Source organism: Notamacropus eugenii, chromosome 1, assembly GCF_028372415.1.
Source record: "Notamacropus eugenii isolate mMacEug1 chromosome 1, mMacEug1.pri_v2, whole genome shotgun sequence".
NCBI lineage: Eukaryota > Metazoa > Chordata > Mammalia > Diprotodontia > Macropodidae > Notamacropus > Notamacropus eugenii.
This window is the reverse complement of record NC_092872.1, coordinates 366,079,774-366,102,935: the sequence shown is the minus strand read 5'-3', so window position 1 is coordinate 366,102,935 and position 23,162 is coordinate 366,079,774. Positions and strand designations below refer to the sequence as shown.

Below are 23,162 nucleotides of genomic sequence, written 5' to 3'. Positions count from 1 at the left end.
AAACAAAAAGCAGGATCAGAACCTGACTGGACAAAATAACTAGCTCCAGCACTAACATCCAACTCTGTACCTAAGGGGCAAACCATGGTTGTTGTTATTTCTGATCATGACAAAAGTTGCTCTAGGCATAATGAAGGTTTCTTGTATGGTGATGAGTAAAAGGAATATTTGTAATAATTTTGATCACAAATTAGCAGGTAGGTTAAACTGATTTTTTCTTAAGAAACAGTATAGACGTCCCACAAGACATAGAAAGCAAATGAGCTATCCACAGGTACAATTCTGAGAACTGACAGGAAAAGCTGGTTCTATAACCTCTGAGTAATAGGATGTGCAAAGACCACCAAGAGAGACTTTTCAAGTGGATCTTAAGAAGATAAAAATTATTGATCCTCTTTGCCTTTTGTAGTGCATGGAGAGAATGTGAATAACCAAACCAAATACCTATTTTCCTTAGGAGTTTTCCTTTTCCCATAACCCACAGAAGGCATGAATCTATTTAATTTTGATCTCTTTATGCTCCTACACCAGAGATTAGGTTGTTATTCATCTTTGCTCTCTCTCTCTCTTCACAAACTGGCTATTGTCAAACAGCTCCGTATTTTGTTAATTGAAGTCAAATGAATATTTTTATGTTAATTTCCCCCACACAAAAAGTTTTATATCATTTTTCTACAATCACTGAAAACAGAATCAAACCTATGACAAGGATGTTATACCTACCTAAAAACCAGGAGTTAGTTTACAATCATTTATATACATTGCTTGAGCTTCAGAGAGCTTGAGCTTGCACGGGATTTCAATCACTTTATTGAAAAGGAAAAAAAGCCAGTAAATTTACAAATTCATAAAGCTGAGCTAGAGAGAGCACCCATTGCCAACAACTGAAAGCAACAATACTTGTTTTCTAAGCCAGAAATCTACACCAACATTCATAATTTCCTACTGTGCTTAAGTTAATTTTTGCGCCAGTTTAATGAATAGAAAATTGATTAAATCTCTCAATTTCAATAATTTTGAAAATCCATCTGCTTACTATAAGGCCATGTAGGCCTTAGGCTTTTTGAATCTTTTCTTGATCTTTCCAATAAAAAGACTCCCCTGCTGAAGTACTGAGGTCTTAAACCTAAAATTTAAAACTACTGAGAATACAATTTTTAAGGAATACTTTCTGTGACTAAGAATAGTGATCACAAAAGCTTTACTGTACCTCTGAACCTATAGTGTAAGGCTCCTTACTATTATCATTTTCCTAACTTAGCAATACAATTGAAGGATATTCTGGAGAATTTACTTTGGGCTAGTTTTCATATCTTATTCGATAAGCAACTTCTTGAGAGGTAAGGCATAAAAAGCTGGACAAATAATTCACATCTACCTAACCTGAGGCAAGTTCACAATCTAATAAGGCCAAAACCAAATATAAAAATGACTGTTTAAGCTTTCATATTGAAGACGTAAACATCTAAAAATCTCCATCTGCTACTCTTTTCAACTAATCTTTTTTCCCTTAGTGATAAAAATCCACATATAAGGAATGCTAGGGTAATTTTTTTCTACCAACAATGAACCTGGAGACTCAAAAGTGTAGCCCAAATGCATTGTGTTCAAATCACCTTTGAGAGCCATTTTTGGGGGTATGGGTGGGAGAGGAGGGATATAACCTGGGGTGAGGGAGCAGGGGAAGGGAGGGCTTGGGGAGGAAGGGAATAATAAAGTACAGTGTACAGGAAAGTTTTGCTATTAAAATTGTGTATACTGTAAGAGTGAATGCCTCTTTTTTTTTTTAACCTTTCCCTTCCAATATATCATTCTTGATCCATGAAACTTAAGAAACAAGTTTTCACAGTTACCATAACATAGAGAGTTGTTCTGTGATGTTCTTGACCCTGATAAGGGGGCCATTTAATAAAAATTTGAGCAGCTACACTAATTTTAAACACCTCTAGAACTACGTGCTAGAAGGCTACATAGAATAAGAGGGAAAATTACCACTATGTTCTCATAATGGCACTGGCAAGAACAACAAAAAATGGCCAAATCTTCACAGACTATTCAAGTTTTGGCAATTAAGCAAAGCAAAGGACTAACAGTAGCAGCACAAAAGGCATGAGCTGAACAGCTTTTATCCAACAAGGAAAGTTACAATGACAAGCAAGTCCAGGGAAGATGCTCAGGCATGATGTGTTGCCATATTTGTTATATACTGATGGTTTATTACACCTTTTTAAAACAGCAGAGACTAAAGCCCAAAACTGAAGTGACCTTATGCCTGTCATACAACATGGTCTGTTCTCAGATACTAGTACTGGTCAAACAGAGAGAAAAAGGCATGCTTGCCTTTCATTTAGTAGCACTGAGGACCAGATACAGGGGCTCTTTTGAGTTGGTGATGATACTGACAGGCTAATGATAATGGGATGGAGTTCCATTTCAGGGACTGGAGCAACAGTTTTATCAGTGCAGACAGCAACAAGACATACAACAGGCTATGTTAATTTATATTTCTATTTTTAAGTTAATCATAAAGGGGAAGAAAGTCTCAAAAGCATTCCACTGTAGAAAATTAATATCAATGTTTATTTAAAAATAATTTATTTTATCTACTAATCAGTTTAATCTTGAAAAATCCTATGTAATAACTGCATCTGACTTCTTTATCTCTTACTTTAATTAATTTGCCAGGATATTGCAGCACTCTCAGGTTCCCACTCAAATTTATAAAAAATCTCAGCTAGGCTTGCTTAAGAGTGATTTTCCTTTCTTTCTTTAAATATATCTAACCAGCTGGATACTCAATCCTCCCTTACAGAGACAAAATGTACTACAATTATCTTTATAAAAGAGATAGGGGGAAAAAAAACATAAATGAAAAATCAGATGGCCTAAAATGTCTCTCAAGCAGTGGTTTCATCTTCTTGCTTCACATGACCATCCATTATAAACAATGCTAAGGGATAGCAGCAGTAACTGATTAACTGAAATTTCATAATTCTTTCCCCTTCCTGAAGTAGATATGGAAACCATATAAAAGGGAAAGAAAAAATAAAAGAGCAAGGACCTCAAACCAATTATCTGAACCACCCTCTATAAATAACTGTAAAAAAAAAACAAAAAAAACAAAAAACAAACCAAAAACAAAAACTGAAGACTACATCCCTTAACTCACATTTCTGCACCCCCAACAGGATAGCTGATGCACAGGGCAAACTAAGGGGGAGTCACAGGACATAGTCTTCAGTGAGTACCCTGGATCAGCACCCTCCTGGCCCAAGAACCACTCACAGAACCAAATTCAAACTTGTACCTAAATGTTTTCAGGCGTGTGCTGGAAACAATTCAAACCATCTGGTTGTTAAATTTTTATTGTGAGCATTTACCTCTCAGAAATCAGCAAAGGCTACAAAAATCAGGGCTTGATTTACCATTTTGTTGATTGTGACGGAGAAAATGCTAATGTAGAGTAACGTATCATATCTATGTTTTCCCCTGCCCTGGAGGGCCAATTGTTAAATCTTTACCACCGTACACTTAGTGTTTTCTTATCTGCTTTCCCTCCAAATCACAGGTTTTACAACTTAAAAACAAACGAAACAAAATAAAACTAAGGCTGTTTTACTCAGATATGGTACACCAAGCAGAAAAATTCATCAAGAACATGGAAAAATGAAAATGTCCTAGTCCTAACAATGTATTCTGTACCCTATTCACAATTAGAGAATTGTCATGTTTTATCCTTAAAGTCTGTTATTTAACTGGAAAAAACAACTTCCTAGAGCTCAATGCTTTTTTAAAAATGCATTTCTACTAAAAATTCTCTGCAGGTCTGCCAATTTACTAGAAATTAAGTATTAAGTAAGATCTAATAGAATCTATTGAGATAAATTTCATGGAACTATAATATAGAAAACATATAAATAAAAATCACAATCCCTTACAAGTACCTCTATGTGCCAGGCCATAAGCACTGGGCATATAAAGAAAGTCAAAAGACAGTGTCTGCCCTCAAGAAGGTCACAGAGTCTAGGCTCTGTGTATTCTATTACCATATAATCCTTTGATTCTATTTTATGTGAGGTGTTAAGGGTTTCAAAAAGATGAAAGGGCCTAGGCTCCCTCCTTCTAGCAACTCCAACAGTGAAGGAGGCTACCTAGGCTCTCCTTGAAGCTCCTCATGTTAATACCACACCTTAGTTCCTCTTACGGTCAATCAGAATCTGATTTATCTTAAGACTTATTTCCTCTTGTTTTGTCTTCCTTGGACAGTGAAGAAAATTTATATTACTAAAAGGTCTCTCACTACTTAATGGACAAACTTTAAAGTGTTCTAGGCACCATCTCCAGCAATACTCATACTATTCCTAAACGATTTTCACTTAATTCGACCAGGATCTAAAAATTATGGTAATTTAAGGAGTACATTAATGTAGACCACCCAAAGGAAATGATTACTGACTTAGCCATTGGGTTTAAAATGCTGATGGAGATTTCAAGTTGTGAAGTCAAATGACTTCCCTCATTACACATGGAATTAGAAAAAAACATATCTACTTTAGAAAGATGTGAAAAAATGAAGTAATGCCATTTTAATAATCTTTAGAATTTAAGTATCTTAGTGACCTGAGATATAGCAACATAGCAGAAAAGAGAATCAGATCTAGATTGAAGAGACAGGGTTTCAATTTTTGCCTCAGACAATTATTAGCTGTGTGATTACGGGCAAGTCATATAATTGTTCAAAGCTTACATTTTCTCATCAGTAAAGCAGAGATAGTAATACTTGTAGTACCTATACCTTACAAGGTTGTCGTGAGGAAAGTATTTTGAGAACCTTTAAGCACCATGTAAATGTGAGTCATTATAACATCTAAAAGCCATTTTGTTGCTTCTAAATATGCTCCCCATTTTCTTTTTTCTCTTCTCTAACCAAGTGAACACAGTAGTAGCTATAATGTGGCTTTAATTAGCCAGAGCTGTAACTGGGACTTGACAGGCTGGCTTTACTTTTCACATCTACTACTCATATAATGCTGGTTATATTATCTGGCAGTCAAGTAACTTGCTTTTAAAAGAATGTATTATTACAACAAGTGCCATCATTCTAGTTCAATTCGAAGAGTCCAATGCTAAATTTTTAGATATTCAGAATCACTAGAGTAAATCACTCAAAATTAGGAAAAATATTTTCCCTGTCAAATATAAATCATATAAAATTATACATTCTCTCTGGTATCTAAAACAGAAAACTTTTTGTTTCAAGGGCGGGAGGGTAGGGTGGAGTGGGGTTGGAATATGAAAAATTGGTAAAGCAAGAAAATCTTTAGGCATGTTATTTTATGGACAAGTCTTTTTTTTTTTTTTTTTTTACTTCCTGCTTCATGGACACATCCAATCTCCTACCTTTGTGTTTTCCTCCCCTCCCCCACCACTCCTCAAAAAACTACTTTTTGGTACCATTTTCATTGTCTCCCCATATATCTTAAGGTCACACTTAAGAACTATTCTTATTGGTGGAAGAATTTGATAACAGACATTTTAAATGACTTGGATCAACAAACCCTTGCCTTCAAAAGAAATACAATTTAAAACAAATTATGTTCCTAAACTTCTGGTAAAAATGCAGATCATATGGGAATTGATCCATTCCATCACAACTAAAGAAGTGCAACCACTATGTCAAAATCAGATACTCTGGCTAATGAGGACTGGGCTGTAAAATTTAAAGAACAACCCTCTTTGTAGATTAAAAAAAAGGCACAGTGCTATCAACACCTCAGAAAGGCTACAATAAATAATTCACAAATTGTTGTGGTGTTCTACTATGTAAGAACTTGCCTGCCAGGATACAATCCAAAAAAAGGAAATCACTTTCTCTGAGCCCCCAAACCCATAAAGAACAGGAAAACTGCATACACATGAAGAATATATACTGTGAATGCCCCAAGAAGATTAGTTCTCGAGACACAAATGATTAAGTCAAGAATATTCCTGGTATGCAGCTTTCTAGGAGTATTTGTAGGCCATTATCTACCATGAAATGCTTTGGACTTGTCTTAGTAAATATCTGTAGAGAATTAGGATAGATTTTTACATAATACTAAATTTAGTCTTCATTTGGTTCCCAAATTGATGGAAGGAACCTATGTGTATCATGCATCAATGACCATTTCTGGGTGCAGGAGGAGAGCTGCTTATGTTTCAGGCAACAGAAGAACATATAACACATCAGGAATGATCACAGAATCATACATCTAGAGAAGAGAGAGATTTCAGAGGTCATATAGTCAAATCAACTCTTATTACCAAAAAAAAAAAGAAAGAAAGAAAGACAGGCAGACAGACAGACCCAGGGAGATTAAATGATTTAAATGAGGTTGCACAGATACTATGTGAGTTAGGATTGGAACCTGGTCCTCTGCCTTTAAAGCTTCTGGGCTCACTCTTTTCATTGTACCATGAATGTTCCTTGTCAGAATGCAATTTTGGTTTTTTCTCTGATCAATATGCTTATTTTCTCTTGATTAAAAAAAAAAATAGGGAAAATACACTAACAAATTTGGTTTTTCCTTCAAATAGTGAAGTGGAAGAACACCACTTTTCCTTATGGTTTTCCCTCCAGGCCAACATATATCACACACTGCTTCCCAAAAGCATACTCTAAGGTACCCATCTAAGGTCTATTTTATTATTATATTAAAACTTCCAGTCTAAGATATATGCATTACTGTAACTAAAGGTTTCATAGCAAATGGTTCCAACCTTCTTTCTATTAGATTCAGCATTCCTAAGAGTTGGCAAACATTGCAGTGTATGATAAAAACTACCATGCAAACAATTCATGCTCAGGTTTAGATGTGAATGATATTATATATAGATTATAAAAAACAAGACAGATTGTATCAAGGATTGCCTAAGATCTTCCTTTCCCTTTCAAATAATTAAATATCCTAACTTACTTAAAAAAAAAAAAAAAAAAAAGAACATGTAAAAGTTGAGCTTCTACCATCCCACAATACTTGGGTCTGCAGCATATTCAACACACACACACACACACACACACACACACACACACGCACACACACACACACGCACACACAGTCTAGAGGATTGGTTATTGCAAGGTTACTGCACATGGAAGGGTATAACATTTGCACATGGAAGGGTATAACATTAACTCATTTTCTAATATTGGGTTTGCCAATATAAAAAGCCAATCAATGAAATTACTAATCTTACAGAGTACCAACTTGTTGATTCTGATCATCTGAAATAAGATGCTAAGTTTTGTTCTGGTATAAAGAAAAATATAATCATTTTAAATTAAATGAAATCCAATTTAAAATTTTTGCTGACAACATTGGGGTGGGGAGGTCTGGATGTATATTACTTATTTTTTCTGCACCAGATTTAAATACTACGAACAATATTTATCAAATGGCTTATGAAAACCACTACTGAGAAGGTGAAAATTATATATCAGGCATTTGAAGATTAATTTTTAAACATTCCTTTATTGAGATAGTACTAATAAAAGGGTCTGAATATATAAGAACAATTTAAAAGAATATGACATCAAAACAATACTTTATTTACTAAGTATCCTCATACACATACCGATTTAAGAAATATAATGCTAACTGCTGCAGAGTGATTATCAGCATACCACCCACACTAGCAATTGGCAGAGAAGAGGGTGATTAAGCTGAAGGGAAAAAACATGCTGTTCATGTGCCAGAATAAAAAGCTAAAGGGTCTGCAAAAAGAATTCAAAAATCACTAAAAGTACATTGTACTTGGAATATCCAACAAATTAATTCTCAGGTACAGTGCATATATTGGTTGTAATTTCAATGTCTTTCAATGAATCAACAAGGTTTGTTGACTTACTGCATATTTAACACTGTACTGGGTACTATGGAAAATTGTTTTTTAAGAAATGAAGATATATATGCTCCCTGCTCTCAAGGAGTTTACAATCTGAGATGGAACTGATATACCCACAACAATTATCAAATACAAAATCACATATAAGGAAATGCAAAACAGTGTGGCACTAAACACTGCTATTGAATTTGAGAAAAGAAATAGATCAAAGAAGTAGAATTCTGGGTGGTTCTTAAAGGATAGATAGGATTTAGACAGAATATACCAGGAATGATAATGACAATACGAAGCACAGCATGTCACCCTTCAAGGCTTACTGAGTACATTACCAGCACCACAACAGGTTATTCTCACAGCAGTCCTAAGGGTAGGTTAAATGGCTTGCCTAGTGTCACACAGCCATTAAGTTTCTTATACTACATTTGAACTCAGGTCTTCCTGACCCCAGGTTTAGCGATCTATCCACTATTACATCAGCTGCCTGAGGGAGAAAGAACCACCACTTATTGAGGAATAGGAAGGAAAGAAGTAGGATGCCTAAAGTGGGGTCAGAGTGTGAAAGGTCTTAAGTCAAAAAGAAAAGTTTCCCTTCAATGTGGCTCAACAAGGAGTAACTAACATATGGGCAAAAAAGAGGGAGTATAAAAGCTGAGTTTTAGGAAGATCAGTCTGGCAGTTTTCCAAGCTTTATATAACAAAATATATAACTACTACTCATTCTCAACAATAGAAAAAGGTTTTAGGGGGAAGTGCAGTTTGAGGAGAGTCTGGGGACAGTAAGAAGTAAAATAGCAAGTATTTTAATGACAAGTGGTAACTAGGAAGAGAAAACAGCTCACATGAAGAGGCTTACCTCTCTAGTTATTACTTTAAAATAAAGGACGTAGGAAAGGTAAAAAACAGCATCTCAAGAGTTACACTTTGATGATTATCACAAAACATCGGAGAAACACTCCATACCCCAGAACAGAAGGAGGAGGAGAAGACAGAGAATAAACACCAGTTAAAAAAAAAAAATGGATACAAAGTATTTATTAGAAACTTCTGATTTGAGAAAAAAGAAAATCAACCAATAAGCATTTAAGCACTTACCATGTACATTTTTCATCACCTTCCACAGTGTCCAGATGCTTGAAGAGTAACTAATTTCCCCTCTAATATTTACTCTTACTTTAACTATGGCATGTAAAATCATCATTCAAGATTTCCGCCCCTGTTTTATGCAAAGAAACGGCAAAGCTGAGTTCACCTCTATTCAATGTAAGGGGTATATAAAAAGTTGAAGAGAAGAGGCCTAAAAGGGAAGCTTTTGTTCCTATACAAAGCAAATAAACTTCCTAGAGATGAAACAACTGTTGCATACAATATGAACTTGAATTTCAAGATCAACTACCTTTTTTCTTTAAACATATGTGCCCCCCCAACAACAAAAAATTTTAGGAGAAAAAGTTCTTCAACTTTAACAATTTCTGGCTCCTTGATAGAACAGTACAGAGTAGTGACAGCATGTTAATTTTATTCACTTACATGCTACAAAAGGACCTTATTACAAGGTTTAATTTGTTACTTTTCTGTGTAAGAGGTTAATTAATGGCTTCACTGTTTGAAACTTGAGTAGAACTGCTGTGTTTTTGTTCAAAGCTATATAACAAGGCTGCCAAATACAATTTTAATCAAAATCGAAAAGCTATAACTACCTAACATTTTAATAATAGGAGGTAGAGGGAATGAAAAAATAGCACCTCACAGGTTACATTCTGATGACTTTCACAAAACATCAGAAGCACTCTATGCCCTAGAATAAATCACTCTCATAATGTAATACCTGATCTTCAGTTAGAGTTCTCTTTAAAGGAAAAAACAAAAACAGCATTTAGCCAATATTTCCATGTTTTCTTCACAATGAAATATAATTGCAAACTCATTTTTCATATCATTTCCCCATATATTCACTTACAGTAACTAGGAGCCTGAAAGATGAATTAGTCTGTAACATTTCAGACAATGTTCCTAAGTTCCTGATCCCTCTCCCCTTTCAACCTTCATACCCTTCTGTCATCCTTTTCCCAACCTCTGGAAACCACAATTTCCTAAAAAGTTCTTTGCAAAGGACAGAACCACTCCCATGAGAGAGAAGGAACGAAGAGATAGGGTGGTAGTCCACCCTAGTAAGCAAATGCCTTTCCAATTTTCTGCCTAGGGCATGACAACTGGCTTACTTCCTAATTTCCTTATTTCTAGATGGTAAGCTTCCAGAGTTTTCCCACAGACCTCAGGAACACTCTGACTGCACCTCTCCTTATTTGTATGTGTTGTGAAATAACAAACAGTTCAGCTGAAGCTGTTCTGAGACCAGATCTAAAGAACTCTCCTGACCATTTCAGGACCACCCTTTCACTTGTGGGTTTTCCTGATGCTCATTTCACTTAGTTCTCTTACTAGTCTTCTCACTCTGGGTGATCTCATTACTCCCAGAGTTTAATCCAGCTATTGAGTCTTTCAGTTATACCTCCCCTAAACTCTCTTCTACCCTCCATTCCCACTGTGCCTCTAGCAATTGTGACCACACATCCTTTCATCCTCACACTCGAGAGGGCTCTCTGTCTATCTGTCTGTCTCTCTCTCTCTCTCTGACACACATACATACACACACACGCACACACTATTTTCTGACACTCACTGAAGAGCAAGTGTCTTTCTATTAAAGACATCACATTTCTTGTCATCCTTCTTGCTCTCTCACTGAAATTTTCACTGTTCTTTTTCCAGCATTAGGCAGTAACCCTCTATCTTCATTTTAAGGTTTATTCCATCAGGTCTAAATCCTTATTATGGTCATTTATACACCTGCAAGTCACTCCATCCATCCCTGCTAATAATAAGGTTCAGCACCTGGCTCACATGTTTCTTCTCAACACACTGTTCCCTTTAAATACTCTCATCTCCCAGTTCCTAAGACCTTCATGCCTAGTACACCTCAGGTTTGGCTTAGTCCTATGCACACAGTAGATTGCTTATTCTTTCTAAATAATGACTGAATCATTTAGACAATTCAATTTTGCAAATGTATTAAAACCTACAAGATGCAGGAGGGTACTAAGACAAAAAAACCCATTCTACTGGAGAAAACTACATGGACACAAGTAAGCAAACCTCATCCACTGTCAGTAAAAACATGACTTAGAATCAGTTTAAAAAAAAGAAATTCCCCAACTAAAGAATTCCTGAGGCACTCAAAACAGAAATTTCTCCACCGTTTTTGCTAGCTTGTTTTAAGGATAATAGAGGCAAAAGGGCAAGGGAAAAGGATAGTGAAGATAAACAAATTACAATGCCTCAGCTGCCAAAGATTATTTTAAAAATTCTCCTTTTGTCAGCCATCACATAGAATAGGATAATAAAAGGACCTTTAGAAATTCAGTCCAACTTACATTTTATTCTTCCAAGTAACTTCTAGCAATTGAACTACAATTGTAGTTGAAGCTGTTGTCAATAGTGACTAGACATTTTCAAAGTCAAAGGAATGTCTGACCAAAAACACTGCACAAAAAAACTCAGAAGACATTTCAAGATTAAATTTGTATTGCATTTTCCAGTGTTGCTATTAAAGGACTTTGTGAATTTCTGAAGGATTTTATGCTGCTAGAGTAGATATGCACATTGTTATACAGATACACCCAAGTGCAGACAGAAAGTACTTTCTCTGGCAGGTTAAGACACAACAAATGCCAAGAAAAGACTGTGGGCTCAATACCTTTGTATGATAGCTGGTCAGCACTGTTCTATATGAATTCCAAATGAATCCTAGCTAGCCATATTGAAAATATATGTCCTTAATTACCATTTCAAGAAAAACCACTCCCAAGGTATGCCTCACAGATACAGAGGCAGAGCCAGTGGGATAATGTTTGTAGGACAGCTTTGTATTTACGTATTTGAAGGATCTAATAATATATATACGACTGATTTCATTTTCATTTAATATTTCTTGGACAGGTAAAAAACGCAGAAAAATGTCACACCAAACTACCTGCAGAAATTTTCACCATTCCCCTGTCAGACAAAATGGTCTGAAATTGTTTATGAGTTTGGGGGCTGTTGATAGCAATTTTAGAGTCTTTTGTTCTATTATTACTGTACTATTTCATTTCTAAATTGCAATATCTTAGATGGATATTTTTCTCTCTTCCTCTACACTCTTTTCCTTTCTAGCAGTTACCCATTCAATTTTAGTTTTTCTTTCCCATGAGCCATACTTTCATTTAATTATTCAAATTTTAAAAAGCTGTTTAAGAAGTGTGTATACTCAGCTGTAGAAAGATATGGAAGGAAGAAATGATTAAAACATACAGATCAATATAAAGAGGCCTCAGTTTATTCAGGAAAGACAACCAATTCAGATCCATCTCTCAAAGATATTTTCACTCTGATTCTCCAATAGGATTCCAAGTCTTGTAAAAGTAAAAGCAAAATAATTGTTCTTAGTTAAAACACAGATCTGTAAAGAAATCTTGCACATGAGAAATCAACAGGAAAGTGTGAAAGTTCTACCACAGTTCTACCATTTTTGAAATCTTTAAGACATCCCAAACAATTTTATAAAAGGTTCATAAAAACTTGTCATATAGAGAAAATGGCTTTATCTTGAAAGACCAAATTTTAAAGTCAAATAAGCTGTAAGTCCAAAGTTGTATAGATTAGTATCTTGCATTTACCAGTGAAAAAATTCCTAAGAAGTTAGCTGCTTTAGTATATGTCAATATATGTGAATATATTCCACTTTACATTTTAAAAAAAGCAATGCCATTCATGGACCAGTATGTGTTAAATAATTGTCTCTTTATTCTTAGCACTCATTGACATATTTACATTTTCAAAATATATCCCTTATTTGGGCATATATTCATAAAAGTGCTTAGATATCCAGCAGTTTTAACAAGGCTTTAGACTGGGGGACTCAAAATTTCCTGCATGAAAACTCAAAATTAACAGGTTCCTTATACCCAAAGCAGTCCTAGGTAATTTCTTCTTTATTATAGAACTAATTGAATATAATTTCATACCCAATGCAAGAAATTATATCTTATTTATGATTAACCAGGTCAACTATCAAAACAAAAAACTAAATCCTGTAGTACAACTTTAAATGCACCAAATACTTCATAAATTTGTAACAGAGAGGGAGACAACAGAGACCACAGAAAGGGGGCCTATACAGTGTTTTAAAACCTTTAAATGGCATGATGAAGACAAATGTGAAAACCTTTACATGCATAGAAGACAGTAGTAGTTGAAGAAAAAGAAGAAAAAAGAAGAAATACAGTTAGCATTATCTAAGTTTGCAAAGAGGATTACAAATATCTCATTTCATCCCTACAATAAGTATGTGTATAGGGGGAAGGTGGATAGATGCTATTATCATCCCTATTTTATCAATGAGGAATCTGAGGCAAATAGGAGTTAAATAACTTGCCCAAGGTCACACAGTAAATGTCTGAGGCTGAGTTTGAATTCAGGGCTTCCTGACTCTCGGCCCAGTGCTCTGTTCCCTGCACAATTATCTGTTGTGGCGTCGTTTCAGTAGGGTCTGATTCTTCATGATCCCATTTAAGGTTTTCTTGGCAGAAATACTGGAGTGGCCATTTCCTTCAGTAGCTCATTTATAGATGAGGAAACTTTAGCAAACAGGGTTAAGTGACTTGCCCAAGGTCATACAGTCAGTAAGTATCTGAGATCTGGTTTGAATTCAAGCAGATGGATCTTCCTGATTCCAGGCCTGGTACTCTATTCTCTGTACCATTTAGCTGCCTCCAATCGTAGCGCAGAACATTACTCCTAACCTAGTTAGGACACTAGCTACCTCAATGAATTGATTAAAGGGAGAGAAAAGGGGACAACTGAAATTATGAATGTGCCTCAGCTAGGGTTCCCCCTCTGAGACAGCAGAACTGGCCCATTTTTTAAGCTAAGATACTTTAAACTCAAAGTTTTTATCACGAAGGTTAGCAGGACTCCTGAATTCCATAAAGGAATCAAGCCAAGCCTTGGCTGTTCTCAGTTTCTTTGCCAGAGTTGTCCTCTCTGATTCCTCTAAATTTCCCCTCATTTTATAATATTCCTGTGGTTCTACTGTTGTTACTCTCAGTCAGTATTCCCAGTTGGAAGGGAAGTAGTGGGGAAGGCTGAGGAACACAGACGAGAAAATTCTCTGATCCCAAACTCAGCGTCACTAAAATCCACTAAGAACCCTAGGATATACTTTGCAGAGGGCATAAAAATTTATAGTTATATTATTAGAGGCAACTTTCTTGGATCATAAAATTATAAGAAAAAGTTTCTGCTTACTTTCTGTTCTTTCATCTATTGTAAGAGTAAACCTAAAAAAAAATTAGAGGTCTTCACAATGACACTGCAAAAAAAATATTTATACATACAAAAGAGTCTAATAGACATGAACTGTATACTCTCATTGCCACCAAAGCAGGTTTGTATGCAGGATTATTTTTAGTAGTAACTCCTTATGGATAAACCTACATTAGCATTCCGCAATTGGGCTTCAAAACTAGAAAGCATGTACTTGGAGAATTCATAGAAAATAAATGGTCTTCCTAAAGATACACAGAAATAGGAGTTTGGACCACAGGGGTTGCCAGCGGGAAAGGATATGCTGGTAAAGTAATTAAGAACAGTTGTTAAATAAATTTGACTGAGTTGAACCACTCAAAATAAGAGGGGAAAACTACTACCTGAACTATCAACTGCACAGGACTGTTTGTAAGGAAAGTATTTATAAAGCTTAAATGTGAAATTCTTAATGTGTTGAGAACCACAAGTGGTCAAAAGGTCCAAAAGCTCACAGGAACAATGTTTGGGGGAAAAAAAAGACAACAAATATCTAATAATTACATTATAATATTCACATGGCCTGTTATTATTAATATTAATTCTTGAATAAAAGTGTCCTTACCATGACACAAAACGGATTTTCACAGAGGATCTAGCCTAATGCTTTCCTATCAAACACAGTTTTAAAAAAATTTCAACATGAAAGACAAGCCATAATGATTATATTTCAGACTGTGAGATATATAGTTTTACTACAATAAGGAATTATCATTAGCTGATGCCAGTGCCATGAAAACAATGACAACTATTAAATGTCTGGGGATAAAAATACAGAAAAACAAAGAGACGTGATATTAATCACCATGAAAAGAGAATTTTCAGGAATAAACAAGATGCAGAAGTGGGAAGGAATAAATGGTGAGATGAGATTCAAAGGACGATAAAAAACACAAGGCTTGGGGAAAGGACTAACCCAAAGTACCCTGTAAATAGTAATAAGTAGCAATGACCAAGTTGAAATTCAACAATCAAAGAGGGCAAACAATGGATAGCAAATACACTTGATTCCTAGGACTAACATAAAAACACAAAAACCCAACAAAGCTGATGTTATTCAATGATCTTTTTGTGTCAAATTTTAAGTCCTCAATCACTCTCAAAAACCAGGACCTATGAACAGTTGTTGAAACACCTAAGAGTAGACAGTGGTCACCAAATTAGAGTTTTTTTACATTAGGATGACACTTCTGACTATTAAGCAATTTCATAGACAAGTACATAACATTTTTGGCTCAGAAGAATGTAGCTTCTTGAAGACAGGTATTTTTATATTTGTCTTTGTGTCCAAGGGCCAGAGTAGGCACTTAATAAATGCATAGTGAACTTATATGAATGCAAAGAGCAGGTTCAGAATATGTAAATATTGTTTGCATCCCCATCAATGGATGATACTGGCTAGCAAACTTGCGTTATTTAATTTAACTAACGTTTAAAAATCCATTGCACCAAAGAACAGTTTACATTGTGTCTATCAGCCATATTAATGATCTGAAGAAATAGACTGATTAGACTATGTTAGGCAGAAAGAACTTGAACCTGTTTAATATTCTGTAAACTATTTTCAAAATAATTGGTTTCTTTTGTAATTCAACATATTTTATTTTATATTTTTAAAAGTTTTATTCTGAGAAGGGGTCTCTAGGCTTCATCAGACTGCAAAACAGGTCAATGACACAAAGAAGGCTCAGAATCCATGTTTATATCCACCACACACTATCATTTTTATACCACACAAGTCATGGAAGAGTTACTATTTTTAGCAAATAGTATGGACATTCTGTTATACAATGAGCTTGAATTTTTATAAGAAAGGCCAAAAATAGGCTATATCATAGCAGTGTAATATAGCCTGCTATATCTACTATTGTCAAGTAAAAAGAAAAGGCAATAAATATGACTTCCATAAAATAAATGAGAAATCACAAACTACACTGTTGGTTATAGGACTCGAGTAAAAAGCCGGCATCAAAAGCAATAATCAAAGACATCTAAAATTGAGTAGGAAAAAAGCAATAAAAATATACTACAGAGCTATCTAATCCAAGAACTAAATTGGTAGAATTAGAATTGACTCTCAGAGAATACCCTCCCCCATGCCACATGGAATTAACTAAAAAGAAGTGAGCCAGACTCAAGCAAAATGTGTATTTTAATCGTAAAGAGAACATATTATGAATCTGGGAATAAGGCCACCAACTCAGGCTAGACAGCTCAGACAAATGGATAGTAATAAAACAACCCCTGCAACACAGTCAGAAGGGACACACTTGCTAAGCAAAAGGAAATTAATATAGTCTTTACTCATTACTACCAGAATGCACATTAAAAAAAAGAGTCACAACTCTCCAAATTTGACTATAGCTGAAGGGGAGGAAGGTAGAGAGAGGAAAATGAACTGCTTTCACTCAGGGAAACTAGAAATGGAGCTACCAAAGGCTCTTAAAGTCTGGAAAGCAAAAAAAGTGGCTGACTGTCCAGGTAACAAACAGCTAAGCCCTCATAACCCCAGAACCATACCAAATACCAATGAGTACAGTTGGTGCACATATAAAGAAGTGACAGACTATAGTCTCCTAGGAAAAAGAACGCAATAGCAAATTCATTTGCTGCAAAAGTATGGGGTGATAATGTGTTTTCTATTGCCAACCACGTTACTCACAATTTCCCAGGGACATACTCACCTATACAATCACTGCCACCCCTAACACCCACATCTTTCATACCAAACCCCAATATATAAAAATCAATTTCTTCAATCTATTCTATATTTCCACCAGGGCTCTGACACTAGGGCAACAATTTTTAAACTATTCCATTCAGTAACATACTAAGAGCTGTGAAATAACAACTCTCCTGTCAGGGTAAACACCATTCTCTTTCCCAAGGTACTTCCATGGCCACTCCAATTTGTTCCATCTGGAAGCTATATACATCTTCATAATAAACCTAACTCCATGCTTGAGGCACCTCAACTATTACATATGAAAACAAATGTAAAATCTATCGTACTGAAGCAAAATAACTTCAACAAAAATTATTCATCTTGGTCTAGATTTTGCTCTCTTCCTCTAATCCCCAAAGCTATAGAGAGAAGAAACCTGGACGGGATTCCAGTGGTGCAGTTCTAGAGATTAAGGCCGGAGCAGAGCTAGAAGTGATCGCATCATACAGTTAAACAAGGGTCTAGGTCTAGGTGCTTTAAACACCTTAATACCATACAGACCAGCAACTCCCCTTTTTTTATTGTTTCTCGTCCTCAATCCACCATCTCTCCACCTCAACTTTTTATGGAAATGATAAAAAATAAAGAAACAGAACTACAAGATTTTATCTACTATTCAATTCTATGTTGAGAGTTTTACAAAGTTTTCAAAGGGGAACTCCAACTCAACATTAGTCACCAAAACACAAAGCCAGGGAGCTCCAAGGACAATTTTTAACAGACTCACGTCATCCTAATTTATCAACAACGCTTCAGTTCAATGTGGCAGATAGCAAAAATGTCTACGATGATGTAGGATGATAAATTATATACTTTGGTCCTACAGGTACATGATCTAAATCATCCAAATCATCCAACAAGTTATAAAGACAGTCCTTTGACATCTGTGGGGGTTAGCGGTGCCGGACTCCCATGAATCCAAAAAACTGCAAATAACTGTAGGCCCCATCCCAAATCTTTATTAATTTATTCTTAGGGGAGGCAATCAAGGTGACTTGTCCAGAGTCACTTATAAGCATCCGAAGCTACAACTGAACTCAGGTCCAGGGTCAGTGCTCTATTTACTGTACCATCTAGCTGCCCTTCAAACCTTTATTTTTAATAATTCTGATCCTATTTAACACACAAAAATAAGTCAAACAACACACTTTACCCTTAAAAAAGTTGCAGTTTCTACTGGAGAGAGATTAGTATCTCATACAGTATACAGAGTCTTTAGGGCCATGGAGTAGCTGCAGCAACTACTTCACAGACTTCCTTCTTATATGAAAAGAGCAATATACAAAGATCACAGTGGGAGAAATCATATGACTGAGTCTGGATGGTAGAGAAACAAAGAGAGGTGTGTGGTCTGAAATGTCTAACAAAATTTAGTTATAATAAATTTCCTGCAATTTTCCATAGTATGCCACAAATCTCCAAAAATTCCCATTTAATTATCAATGAATGGCCAGCACACACAAATATCCCAAACCGCAAATATCAGAATAACTATATATGTAAAAATGTACAAGAGTATGTTAGTCAATTAGAATTTATTTCACACCTACCATGTGCTGGGTACTGTAATAATTACTAGGGATACACAGAAAGCCTAACAATAGCCTTTCCCTCAAGGAGGGAAAACAACATCTAAACAACCAAGAACAAAAATACAGTCAGGATAAATTGGAGATAATAAACAGAAAGAAGGTACTACAAGAAAGGGGGATAACGGATGAATCTTTTACACTGGAAAGACCAACACAGAGCAGATAAATGCATTGATGTGTACTGGCACATGCTCATCCTTTAAAATGTTTCCCAAAGTCTGCTTTATAGAAGCCATTTAGGGATAACTGTTCTTACTACAACACAGGTTTCAATCTTAACAAGAAAAATATTCTTACAGTCCAGTCCAATATGGTCAGGAAGAAATCTTAAATGAATTACAGCTACTTTAAAGTTTGATGTTAAAAGCTATTCTCTAACGATCTCTTCTAAACACTCCATAAAGCAGTTTAAACAAAATTCTAAACTATAAACACTAAGGTCATAATTTTCCACACATTTTAAAGCTTATCTGCCAAGGTGTTGACTTTTCTTCCTCAATTTTTCACTTTAAGGTAACTCTTACACAACTTCCTCGTAAAAGCAATCATACACCTTATCATTTCACTCTCAAAGAAATTTCTAAGTTACTCTTATTTGTGAGCAATATATATTAAAACACAGGAGAAGTGCCATCTGTTGACTGATAATCCATAGATCTCTCATTTGGTTTTAAAATGTTTTGTTATTTTTTTTGAGTCATAAAGTTCAGATTTTTATTTTCTTTCTTCATCTTTGTAAAGGTGAACTTTTCTAGCTGTGAGCAGAGCAGGGAATCCAAGTCTTCAGTCTCAGGCCACCAGATCGCAGTGTCTTGTCCCCAGTCCTGCTTCAGTTGCCTCTGCCCTGCTCTAGCTTGAAAGTGCTGCTGCTCACTGCTAACGGCTCTACATTTTTTGCATTGTTATTTATTATGTATAATGGTTCCCAATTACATTTTAATCTGGTTGGGCCACATGTTTGGTACTTTTGAGTTACAAGGCAATCAAATCCTTCCAGTATTACAACACAACTCTTTTTTTGAAGGAAAGGGTCCCAAACATTCCAAAACACTTTCAAAACATTTTGCTTCTAAAATATGTATCACTAAAAATAAAATACAATAAGAATCACTACAAATAAAACTCGATCTTTTGACTTCGTTCCTATTTTAGACTTTTAAAGGTATAAAAATTAGTTCCAGATCAAACAAGATGTGCCTGTCCATGACATGGAGAATTTTAAACACTTTCTTCTACCCACTTTAACCAGACATACCCTAAAACTGTTGATTCACCAAATATTAAGCTTCCAGAGAAAGCAGAATAGCTTAAATCTGACATTTCCTTTTGGCATTCATTAGTCTTTAATGCGTCGATGTCTACAGGCTAGAGAAAGCAGATTTTCATCCATTTTTGTTTTAAAATTCATTTTCTTAATCATAAGGAAATATACTATAAGGCTAAACTTATCCTTAGAAAGCTACCCATCTCATTTTTTAAGGCTTTAAATTAGTGCAATAGCAAAACACAGATCTCCACAGCAAATTATTACTAGACTATTTATTCAGGTTAAAGGCTTCTTACTCAAGTAAACTCAGGGTTAATGACAAAATGGGAGGTTGGGAAGAAGAAGGTAAAAGGGCAATTTGTACCAAAGGTCCCACTTTGTGTAATGGTTAAGGTTTGCCTTTGATTGTATCAAGCCAAATCTGCTTGTCATCCAATACATGTTACTTACTAAATCCTTCCCCTTCACATATCACTTACTCCTTTTTTCTGCAAAATGCCAAGACATACTGAGATATTTTTAAAAATTTAGTACTAAATATTCCCTCTCCTTCCAGGACACTTCTCCAGATCGTGCAATCTACGTCAACTCTCCCTTTACTTTTTGTCCAATGAGCTATTATGTATTAAAGTTGTTATTTCTAAAATATTACTTTATACCCATTAACATCTTGATTTATAATTATTCTCAAATTAATTCATGTGTGCTTATCTCTAATACTAAATTTATATCTCTTAATTCACTGGCATACCCCAAGCAAGTCCAGTACACTATTCTATAGTGGTGGGAGTACAGGTGCCCAATGCAATCCTGCTAATACTTGCTGAAACTGAATACAAATGCTCTAAAGAAAGGAAGGCATAATTTTTGTTTTGGAATAACAAAAATCAGGAAAGGGATGAAAGTCTCTTTAAAAGAAAAGTGGTTTATAACCAAAAAATCATCTTCCTATGGCAAGTGAATCATTATCTGTAAATAACCAAAGATGTGCAACTAAACTCAAGGATGATTAAATGACAGAGACCATCCAAAATACAATGTTGCCTTAAAAAAAAAAAAAAATCAGGCTCTGACTGTGGTCTGTCTCCTTTAGGCCTTCCTCTCCTCACCTCCTCGCTGTATGATAGCCCAAAGTTCTTTCCTAGAGATGGTTCTTCTTTTCCTTCTCCTTCTCTCCCCCTTTCTCTTGAAAACTGAACACAAGTTCAACAATCACTTCTAAACAAATGATTTCCAAATCTAGATACTGCCAGAATCTCTCCCTGGAATTCCAGTCCTTCATCAACAATGAAACCTCTCCAACTGGATGAACTGTTGCAATACATCAAACTTACCACATTCAAAATTTATCTTCTCCCACAAAATCACCTCCTCTAAGAACTTTTGCATTTCTAGTGATGGCAGCCCTGCCTTCTCAGTCAACCAATTAAATTTTAGAGATAATTTCTTTTAAAGTGCAGGTCCGGGGTTCCTCTGGGATATATACCTTGATCCCCATCAGCTGAAAATGTTTGGTTTCTCCTCAAATTTTCCTAAAGCACTATTTTGCATAATATATCTTAAGTTTGTGTATAGTAAGCTTCTTTATGATAGCTAAAATAATTTTTTAGTATTGTATTGTCAGGAACTAGTCTAGTGCCTTGCATCCATTAGGAGTTTAACGTTTGATATTTTCTTGATGTTTTAGGATTATTTATCTTAAATTTGTAACACAAAGCTCAATATGTCATTTCTATCTCTTCCCTTCACAAATACTGAAAAAACATTTATTTAAAGATAGACGGTGACAGGTTGTCTTTAACCTTTTCCTATCCAGATATACACAAAATCTGAGGCATTTTGGGAGTACTGATGTATCCAATAAACCCATTTGTCACTTACCCACAATATCAAATCAATGAGAAGCAAACAGACACAATAAAAGAATACTGGGCCTAGAAGCAAGAGGACCTGGGTTCAAATCCATCTTTTTACTCATTTTACCACCTCACCTCTCTGGGTATAAAATCATACTTTTTTCCAGCACTAACTCTATAATGCTGTGGGGCTAGAGGTGGAGTAGAGGAAATGAGGCACTCCAGGCTTACAAGCCATGACATGGAGGAAGAAAATAGGTGTTTAAAGACAGCCATAATTTAGTTTGGATGAAGCACAGAAGAGAATTAGTAGGAAACTAGGACTCATGTCCATCAGAGTAAGCTTTCACCATTGTATAGTGGAAAGATGCTCAGGATCAAATCCCTGTTCATCCACTTATTCTCTGAATCTTATTCATCTAGAAAATGAAGGGACTGGACTAGAAATGCTATGAGGTCACTTCAAGCTTTAGATTCTCTGACCCTATTGTATATAACCAACCAATCTTCTTTCTCAGTTTTATAACTATGACCCTACAAATTTGTAAATTTTAATTATCACATTTATACAATATAAGTGACATTAAAATAACATCGACACCAAAAGGATTAGAACAATAATTTATCTTATTTTGAATGGGCTTTAAAATAGTATCACAGGGAGCCAGCAGCAGCAGTGTGGGCTGCGCGGGACACTCAGGGGACTCCTCCCAGATAATGCAAGCCCCCTGCCCTGCCCCACAGGGGCAGATGATGGAGATACAGGAGCTGAAAGTGCGTCTTCTCAGGGATACTGGGGTTGGAAAGTCAAGCATCGTTTGCCGATTTGTGCAGGATCACTTGGATCACAACATCATCCTACAACTGGTGCCTCTTTCATGACTAAAACTGTGCCTTGTGGAAATGAACTTCCTAAGTTCCTCACCTGGGATACAACTGGTCTGGAACATTTCACTGATACCCATGTACTATCGAGGATCTGCAGCAGCTGTTGTAGTGTATGATATCACTAAATAGGATTCTTTTAATACCTTGAAGAAATGGGTAAAAGAATTAAAAGAACATGGTCCAGAAAATATTGTAATGGCCATCGCTGGAAACAAATGTGATTTCTCGGATATTAGGGAGGTTCATATGAAGGATGCCAAGGAATATGATGAATCCATAGGTGAGGTTGTAATTGAAACCAGTAAAAAATGTGTTATTAACGTTGAGGAACTCTTTCAAGGAATCAGTCATCAGATCCCACCCTTGGATCTTCATGAAAATGGGAACAAGTCAAGCTTGGAAAGTAAGCACCTGCAAGCAAGCAGGGAATGCTGCTGACCCCTTATGACATCATCTGATGTACTTAAATTCAAATCCTATTTTCTTGTGCACTGACTGAAGAGCTTCCCACTCTTGATGACTTGGTGCTTTTAAAAAAAAATTCCCAG

At 35.6% G+C, this 23,162-nt stretch overlaps 1 protein-coding gene and 1 pseudogene across 1 annotated transcript in view; one reads left to right on the top strand and one right to left on the bottom strand.

Annotated features, from left to right (window-relative positions):
* Positions 1-23,162, bottom strand: part of CTNNA1 (catenin alpha 1) — a 154,114-nt gene that overhangs the window by 71,856 nt on the left and 59,096 nt on the right. The window lies entirely within an intron of this gene.
* LOC140518346 (ras-related protein Rab-31-like) lies at positions 22,390-23,052 on the top strand (annotated as a pseudogene).